Source organism: Gossypium raimondii, chromosome 13, assembly GCF_025698545.1.
Source record: "Gossypium raimondii isolate GPD5lz chromosome 13, ASM2569854v1, whole genome shotgun sequence".
In the NCBI taxonomy this organism is placed as follows: domain Eukaryota; kingdom Viridiplantae; phylum Streptophyta; class Magnoliopsida; order Malvales; family Malvaceae; genus Gossypium; species Gossypium raimondii.
The window spans coordinates 51,942,695-51,952,428 of NC_068577.1; the positions used below are offsets into that span (position 1 = coordinate 51,942,695).

A 9,734-nucleotide genomic window follows, 5' to 3' on the forward strand; every position below is an offset into this window, starting at 1 on the left:
TTACCCCGGTTTGTTTTTTCGTTTTCAATTTAGTCCCTACTGGAACTATGCGTTTTGCAAAAATGGGATTATTTCCCATTTCCCCCCTCCTAGCTTTTTGCGCGTTCATTTTGGTCTTTTTCCTTTTTTATTTATTTCGAATTTTCCCTGAAATTTTGTTTTTAGCTCAATTTAATCACTTTTTCATATCTTTGTTATTTTATCGTTATTTTTGTTATTAGTAGCAATATTATTTATATTATTAATAGTATTATTATTAATGTCAACATTACTATAGAATTATTACCTTTATTACTTTTATTATTATTATTATTATTATTATTATTATTATTATTATTATTATTATTTGTTTATGTTTACTTATTTAAATATTCAAGATATTTGTCTCATTATATTGTTGTTTGTTTATTTATGTCCTTTTATTCTTTTTATTACAAACTTAGTTATATACGTGTATATGTACATGTTTACATATATATATATTTTATATAATAATTTTAGAATACATATATTTTCATGTTTTTATAAATTTACGTATATACACACGTTTTATAACGTGCATACTTTCATTTTATATATTTTTGTATTTTATAATCCATATACATATACATGTAAATACTTATATTTTCATATCTTATAATTTATATATATTTTTATATTTTCATAATTTTATGTATATACATACATATATATTTCCTTAAATGTACATACACGTGTTCATATTTTATAATTTTCATCTATTTTCCTTTATTGTTTTTTATGTTCATTTATGTATTTATTTATAAGCCCATCTTTATGCTTTAGTTTATTTATTTATTTATTTGTTATGGTATATGCATGATTGATTTACTTTATTATTCGTTTTTTTTGCTCATTTTTTATTCGCATTATCATGCCTATTATTTCATTATGCATGTTAACATCATACTTCAAAAAAGAAAATTTTTCTAAATAAGGCAATATTTAGCATTTGGAAATTCGAGGAAACGTGCCCTAAGGTGCTGGGTGTCGATTTTCTCGTTCAACCAAATAGCTAAATATCCTTCTAAAAATTTCAAAATAAGGCAATGTTTTGCGTTTGGAAATTCGAGAAAACATGCCCTAAGGTGCTGGGTGTCGATTTTTCTCGTTCAACCAAATGGCTTAATATCCTTTTAAAAATTTTAAAATAAGGCAATGTTTTGCGTTTGGAAATTCGAGAAAACATGCCCTAAGGTGTTGTGTGTCGATTTTTCTGTTCAACCAAATGGCTTAATATCCTTTTAAAAATTTTAAAATAAGACAATGTTTTGTATTTGGGAATTTGAGAAAACATGCCCTAAGGTGCTGGGTGTCGATTTTTCTCGTTTAACCAAATTGCCAAATATCCTCTTGAATTTTAATCCATGCCATTCGAGTTTTTTTTAAGGATCGTATTTTAAATTTCTTTAAAGTTTTCAGTTTTTCGACACTAAGACATTAAGTAATCAACTAGGTACCAATTTTGGGCGTATCGAGGGTGCTAATCCTTCCTCGTGCATAACCGACTCCCGAACCCGTTTTTCTGAATTTCGTGGACCAAACTTGTTGTTTTAATAAAATCAAATCGTTTATTAAAAACAACCACTTTTCGAGGTGATCCGATCACACCTCATCAAAAAGGATCGGTGGCGACTCCCATTTTCGTATTCATTTTCCAATACCCAAGTCGACCCCGTTTTTATCAAAAAAATGGTGTCAACACATACGATTTTCCTATCATACCAATATTCATGCAAAAATATTAAAATAAATTTCTCTTTAAATCGGATTTGTGGTTACGAAACCACTATTCCGATAACCTTGAATTTGGGCCATTACAGTGAGATTGGATACTGTAGTGATGAGATTAGAAACAATGGTGGAGTGTGTGTTTAGATTCAAACGCAACTGTAGCGGTGAGGTGAGAATAAAAAAAGACTATTAAGGACATCATATTAGAATTGATATATAATAGAAGTTATGTGAATTTATAAATTCATTTAATAAAATATTAAAATATGTGAATTTATAAATTCATTTAATAAAATATTAAAATATGTGAATTTATAAATTCATTTAATAAAATATTAAAATGTATCTTCCAATATTTTAATGAATTATATAATTAATTTAAATTATTTATTAGATAAAATGATAATTATTTTTAATTTTTTATAGTAACTCTTTTTCTTTTGCTCTCACCCAAGGGTCCAAGGAGATGATTTACTTTCTCCACAAAACATGGTCAATTTACTCCCAAGGGCTTTGGCCAATTCCTCAACTAATCCCTATCAATTTCCAATCAATTAAATTCTTCCTCCTTACATTTAACATACCACATTACTTTCCTCTACGATTTAATCCATAAGCCATTTCACTATCGCAATTCAATTTAAATTTTAGAAATTTTCCGGTTTCATGTTTAATTAATAAATAAAAGTATCATTTAACTTCATCCCTAATATGACACAAATTACGATAAATGGAAATTTTGGATTATATTATTTGCTTTTTTAGTATTATTATTCCTACTATATTTTTCTCTCAGGTGTTTTTTATTAGAGTAATGAAATATTAGAGTAAGAATTATATGAAATAGAGATATTATCTATTTATTATAGTTTAATATTATATTAATATTTTTATCCTGAATTTTATGATTTTTATTTTATTTAATTTTTCCAAAATAAAATATGATTAAACTCATCCATTCCAACTCATTCTTCTTCATGTTCTTTTCTTCTCTGAATACCCGTTCCTGCCTTCTTATTTTTTCCAGTTTGTGAAACTAATGCCTAATAATTTAAGCCAAAATTGGGGAAAAATATAGACCAAGTAATAACATCACTGCTAGATTAAATTCATTCTCTTCTTCAGTGTAATTTTTGAAACTAGAATCTGTATCTTCTTTTAACTTCCTTGAGAATCCCGATATCTTCTTTTCAGCTTTTTCATCTCACTTTCTTTAAACACAACCCTTTAAAGTCACCTAACACCTTTTCAATTTGCTGTTATTTTTATTTTAGATTCAAAATAACAGCCGACCAGCATGGATGTAAGTTGTGTTTCTCTTCTTGTTTAAATCTCTTCTTTAAAGCTAAATCTAAGGTGGGATTTTTCTTGTTTTGCCTGTTTAACTAGGATTATAATTGCAAGAGAAGTGGGCAGATTCCAGCATTTGGAGACTGGGATCATGCAAATGAATTTCCCATAACTCAGTACTTTGAATCTGCTCGTGAAGCTGGTTTGATTCGTTTCAACTCTTCATCAGCAAAACCCAAACCTTATCTTACTGTTGATTTGAAAACCAAACATCCTCGTAATCATGTTCCTGTTAGAAAGGTTAGCTAGCTCTTCTTCTTCTTCTAAGAATCTTGCTGAATTTGAGATAAGAGAATGAATGGGGTTTGGTATAATATTTAGGGTATTATTGTCTTCTAAAAGTGTCTACTGCCCTATTGGAGCTTTTACCATTAGTCAGCTTAAGGCTGTTCAGTGCAGTAGAAACTCCTCACTGTGTTGGAAGCCAACACATCCAAAGGCTGTCCACGGTCCAGTGCAGTGCAGTAAAATTGATAATAAAAGGGAAAAAATTCAACGCACTGTTGTGCGTTGACATCCAAAGGAGCCCTTAGTTTAGACATTCAATGTTCTAACAATCTCCACTGTTAGCATTTATGATAAAATCCCGTAGAAATTCAATGTTCTAACAACTCCACTGTTAGCATTTATGACATAATAAAACTGAAAAAGAAAAAGGAAAAATAGGTTAATCATTAACGTACTCTCCTTATCAAAATGCATATTTATTCATCAAGCATAGTGATAAACATGAATGTCAATTACGGATCAATTTCAAAAACACAACCAAAAAGTATGTAGGCATCCATCAAAGTTATTACAACACCAAAACAAATTCCAAAATAAGGAAAATAAACCAAGAGTTTACAAAACTAAACCAATCATCTGCTTCTTGCTGCTCATTTGCTTTCTTACTGGTCTAATTTCCCTCTAATTGGAAAACATGACAAAGAAGATCCCACTCACCAAGTGGACTTCTCCAAGTCATAAAGAAAGTTGGCAACATTCATCTCACTTTTTGGTAATGTTCATCTCACCTCTAATAGGTAGTTAACTATCAATTCATTAAATATCTCAAATTACAATTCATCATATTTAATTAAATTTTTTTACGATTTAGTCCATATATAAGCTTTTGTACAAAATTGAAAACAATTCAAATTATTATTAAAAATACATAATTTTTAATTCAAGTATATAACAATTTAAATACAATCATACTATATGAACTTATCTGGTTAAATCAACAAACAAGTTGAATTGCAAAGACTAATTGATAATTGTGCCTTTCCCGATTATCCTTAGTTTGGTTCAAATATCAATCTATATAATAATTCAATCCAATTTATCAATTTCATACATCCTATATCATCCTATTATATGCATGTATCAGTTCAATTTTATTATTTGAATGTCCTCTAAAGTTTTTCATTTTATTCAATTTAGTTTCTAAAACCGAATTTGCCATAACTTTCAAGTTTGAGTTTCAATTTTGAAATATATATCAATTACATCCTTTTAAGACTCTTTACTATCAATAATTATAGAAATTTCACACCAATTTTGAAATATATACATTTTAGTCCCTATGTTCAAAAACTAACAATTAAACTTTACAATCTAGTCATTTTTCATATATAAGCTTAAAACCTAACAATTTAATACTGATTTCTTCAAGAATTCATCAATGGAAAATTTTAAAACTTTAATAGCTTTACAAATTAGTACATGGGCTAGCTAAATCAATCTCCCACGACCTCAAAAAAATAAAAATTATAAAAAAAATGACTTGAAATCTTACCAATTTGAGGGACCAAAAGTTAAAATGCTCAAAGCCCTCATCTTTCTTTCTCATTTCGGTGAAGAAGATGAGTGTGAGGAAGAAAATGACTTTTGTTTTCTTTTAATTTTGTCTTATATAGTTTAATTAGTTTATTAATTAATCAAAATTAACCTAATTAACCGAAACTAATTAACCTTAAGTATAATTAACACATTTGGTGGATTCCAACTAATATCCACCACCACCGTTTGACCATATACTAATGGTTCAATTGCTCAATTGGTCCTTCCGCTATTTAAAAATCTACAGTGATAAACTTTTAAACTTTACTCCTTGTACCATAATTAACTATCAATTTGACAAAATTAAATGACCAAACTTTAATTAACCTTTATACTAACCACGTAAATATTATTATGCTCAAACATTGAAAATGGGATTCTGAAACTGTCATTTTCGACACCACTGAAAATCGAATTGTTATAGATTCTGGATTCTTGATGCTTGAAAATTAGTTTTCCAAAGTTTAAAGGCACCATCGTATCTACTTTAAAAAATAGTCTGTCAAGCTTTTTTTTGACAATAGATGAATGAGCTATTGATAACCATTTCGAAAAAAAATCTTATGAAGAGTGTAGTACAACTTACTTAATATAATTGCTTTTAATACAGGCTCTATTTATTCACTTTGTCAAGTTATTGACTATTTTGTTAAAATCATTATCAAATTCTTCATCTACCCCATGAGCATCAAGAATATCATTAACAAGATTAATATTTTAGTTAAACCAATGCCCCTTGAGTGTAACATAAGGTTTAACATAAGTAACAAATTTCAACAACTCTTAGGTATACAAGTAATTTATAAGGCCATAAGTCTCAAAGTAATTATAGTTAATATTTCTTCCCCCTTTTTCTAGCTAATATATCAAGGAAGTGATGATGTTTTACTTGAACAAAATCTTGATTAGCTTAGAATGAGTCTCCCTCTTTATTTTAGATCCACTGAAAAGTTTTGATAATTCCTCCACTAGTTGTTTTCCTTTTTTTTTTGTAACCCTGTGTATTACAACAAAAGTTTTCTCAATTTTAATAGCCTGAGTAATTCTAATAAAATTAGTTTTGAGTCCTTCCACCAGTTTAACACGTTTAAGTTTTAAAATTCCCTCAATATTGAGAGTGCCATTACCAACTATCTTACCTTTTTCTCCATCACCAAATGTAACTTAACTTGCATCACAACTTTATAAGTTTTTCAAGAAACATCTCTCACTTTTCATGTGTCAAGAACAACGATTGTTGAAGTATCATATATTCTCTGTGATAACCTTCAATGAAGTATAAGAAACCAACAACTATTTCTCATTGCTTCTAATTCACATCTTCTTATGCTAATACTTGTTGAATTAGTTGTTGCAATACTGGTCTGATATGTCTAAACTTTCTCCAACCATAATCATTTAACATCTTGTAACAATGAGGTCTAGTGTGCCTTACCACTTTACTATGATGACGAGCGACTTTTCAAGATCTTTTTTTTTCTTGCAAAAGAGATAAATTTCTTACCCATGTAACATAGTCCTCTATGGCCTGATCTCATTCTTTTAAAAGTAAATATCTCATTATAGTTTCACATTTTGGATCCCAAAGTTCTTGAAGATAGCTTTGACATCATCCAACTCTTGTTCAATAGCACTCAAGTTTGCATATTTTTTTAGCAATAATCTTATCATTCTTTTATGTTAGAATGTCAAGCTTCATGGTTTCTCCTTTAACTCTAGTAATTTCTTTTTGTTAGATTTCCATTGATCTAGCACACAATCTTTCATTTCTCTAACATGAGTTAGTAGGTTTCTTCCAAGTTCTCAAAAGAGTCATCGTCATTGTTGGTAGAAGTTTCCTCAGTCACTGTCTTAATGCTTATTGCAACATCAATGCAACAACGAAAGTGAATGCCACATAGTTTCTCATTTGGTCTTGATTTGAATAAGTATATTCACTTTTAAATTATTCATCACTCCTAGTCACAACAAAAGACTTCTATTTCTTCTTAAGAGTGCTGATGCACTCTAATTTAATGTAGCCATAACATTAGAAAGCATTTATCAAGACAAAAAATTAATTAGCAAATTATCATAAATAGACAAGCATAAAACTAAAAAATAGTTTCTTCTCCATTGATTTTAATTCCTTAAATCTAGTTGTAAGGATTTGGTGTTTTGACATGGGAACGAATACATTTACTTCATGTTGGTTCTGGATAATTGTTGAGGCATCCTTGACATACTCATACATGAAAATTATCTTGAATTTCTCCATATCTGCACCACTAAAGATGACATTGATGTTGGAAAAAATGGATTTAGAAAATGCAGCGGAAAATAAATTTAAGGAAAAACCAGAGTTTTAAATTTTTTTTCCAAAGCAAGACCTTGGTTGTGATATCTAAAGTAATAAACACTAAATTAAAATTGTATCTTTTTCCAATTCGTCTAGGATGAGCGATTCGACTGAGTAGTCTTCTCCACTATCCTCAAGTTCATGTTTGCCGATGTGGGCACGCTTCGAATCAGAAAAAATTACCAGTCGGGTAATTTTTCAATTTTTCTACACTTTTAGGTCAAGTTATAAATCAAAAAATTATCTCTAGAAATTTTCTAAAATAATCTCTTTAGAGAATTTTCTCTTTACAACTTTCTTTTGAATTCAAGTGTGTGTAAAATAATGACCTAATGCTATCTGTAATCACTGAATTTTGCCCAGTCAAAATTTTGGGCCAGGTCGATCTCGTATGGGCCCAATGATCGGGCCCATTAAGATTTAATTTTGGAATTGTTTTAGCCCATTTAATTTTTGTTTTAAATATTAATAAAATAGTCATAATGAAATTTTGAAAAATGAAAAAAAAACAAAACAAAAAATAAAAATTACATTTTGGCCCATGAACTTTTCTAAATTACATTTCAAACCCTAAACTTTCTCAAAATTTCACTTTGACCCCTAAATTTTCTAGAAATTACATGTTGGCCCTATATTTTCCTAAAATTACATTTTTACCCCAAATGTTTTACGTCTTCTACATTTTGGTCCTTCTGGGCATGTCAGACCCCCCAATCAGCAGTCGAGCGTGCTTCCCCTCACCTCCAGCTACTCCGGCAGATGGCCTAGGCCATGATGCCCTCCTCTGCCACCTGAAGACAAGAAGAAAGAGGACAAAAAATGAAGAGATTAAAAAAGGAAAATCAAAAGAGAGAGAGGAGCATTCGGCAACCAAAGAAAAAAAGCAGAAAAAAATTAAAAAAATAAAAACAGCAGCAAAAACTCTCAAATCGGTCGATCCCGCACTCACCGCAACCGCACCCACGCCACCACGACCGCCGCGCCACGACCATCGTTGCTCCCCACCGAAGTCAAGCCAAGAAACGAGCAAGCATAAACAAAAGAAAGAAAAAACAGTAGCAAGAAAAAAAAGCAAAGAAGAAAGAAGAGAAGAAAGAAGAAGAAGAGATGAGGGAAAGGAAAACGCCGTGACCAACGCCACCGAACGGAGGAGTCGACGGCAGCAGTGAACGACAGGGGAGAAACAGCGGCGGGCTAGGTTTCCAAAGAGGAAGAAGAAGAAAAATAGAAAGAAAAAAGAAAAAATAAGAAGAAAAGAAAAGAAAAAAAAGAAAAAGGAAAAAAATAATAAAGAATAAAAAACAGCAGCAACAGATTAGTGCAGAATCAGCAGGCTGATCCAGCAGCAGAAGCCCAAGACAGCAGGCCCACAACCCGCAGCAGGCCACTGCCCAGCCCAACTCCCAGCAGCTCCAGCAGGTTAGCTCCAGCAGCCCCAGGCCCATTCCAGCAGCAGGCCAGCACCCAGTCCAGCAGTCCCAGGCCCGTTCCAGCAGTAGGCCAGCAGTCAACCCAACGCCCAGCGGCCCAATCTGCAAAAATAAAAAATAAAAGAGGAAAAAGAAAAGAAAAAGAAAAAAGGAAAAAAGAGAAAAGAAAAAAAAACAAAAAGGCCCGAGGGCTTTTGGTAATCTTTTTATCCTCGTTTTAAATTAATCCGTACATTTAATTATTGTTTCATTTCAATTTAATTAGTATTTTTAAGTAGCATATTTAGAAATATTATCACATTTATTTTACTTGCATTTTTAAAATTAAAAAATATTTTAATGCACAAGGCAACGAACTGATTTAATATTAAGTCATCAAATTCATCGCTATGTTGGGTGAATATCGATGGCTCGTGTTAAATACGGGACGCCCTTTTTAAAAAAAATGAAAATATTCAAAAATTCTCGTGTTTTAAAAAAAATTCTCGTGTTTTAATAGGATCACGATTAAATATTAAATTCAATCGGTTTGACACTAATTCTTCGATTTCATTGCCATGTCGGGGTGAATATCGTCGATTCGTGTTAAATACGATATGTTTTTTAGAAAAAATTCCCGTGTTCAAAAATTTCGAGTTTTAAGAAATTTTGAGTTTTAAAAAAAAAAGAAGAGAATTTTGTGTTTTGAAAAAAATTTATCGTGTTTTTTTAAAAAAAAACACGTGCTTAAAAAATTTTCGTGTTTTCAAAAAATGTTCCGTGTTTCAAATTTTCGTGTTTTTAAAAATTTCTCGTATTTCAAAATTTTTGACTTTTTGCGTTTTCAAAAAAAATATTTTCCGCGTTTCAAAAAATTCTCGCATTTCAAAAACTTTCGTGTTTTTTTTAAGAAAATTTTTCGTGTTTCTAAAATTCTTACGTTTTAAAAAAATTCGTGCTTTCAAAATTTTTCGTGTTATATAAAAAATTCATATTTCAAAATTCTCGTGTTTAAAAAAAATTTCGTGTTTAATCGGATCACGACTAAATATTAAATTGAA

At 30.2% G+C, this 9,734-nt stretch overlaps 2 long non-coding RNA genes across 2 annotated transcripts; both read right to left on the minus strand.

Moving 5' to 3' along the window:
- Positions 1 to 3,790: 3,790 nt before the first annotated feature.
- On the minus strand, positions 3,791 to 5,053 carry LOC128036144 (uncharacterized). The gene is made up of 2 exons (XR_008193011.1): positions 4,883 to 5,053; positions 3,791 to 4,135 (listed from the first exon to the last, which is right to left on the minus strand). It is a non-coding gene; the product is annotated as an uncharacterized LOC128036144 (long non-coding RNA).
- A 2,714-nt stretch (positions 5,054 to 7,767) lies between these two features.
- LOC128036143 (uncharacterized) lies at positions 7,768 to 8,967 on the minus strand. The gene is made up of 2 exons (XR_008193010.1): positions 8,214 to 8,967; positions 7,768 to 8,055 (listed from the first exon to the last, which is right to left on the minus strand). It is a non-coding gene; the product is annotated as an uncharacterized LOC128036143 (long non-coding RNA).
- Positions 8,968 to 9,734: the final 767 nt, after the last annotated feature.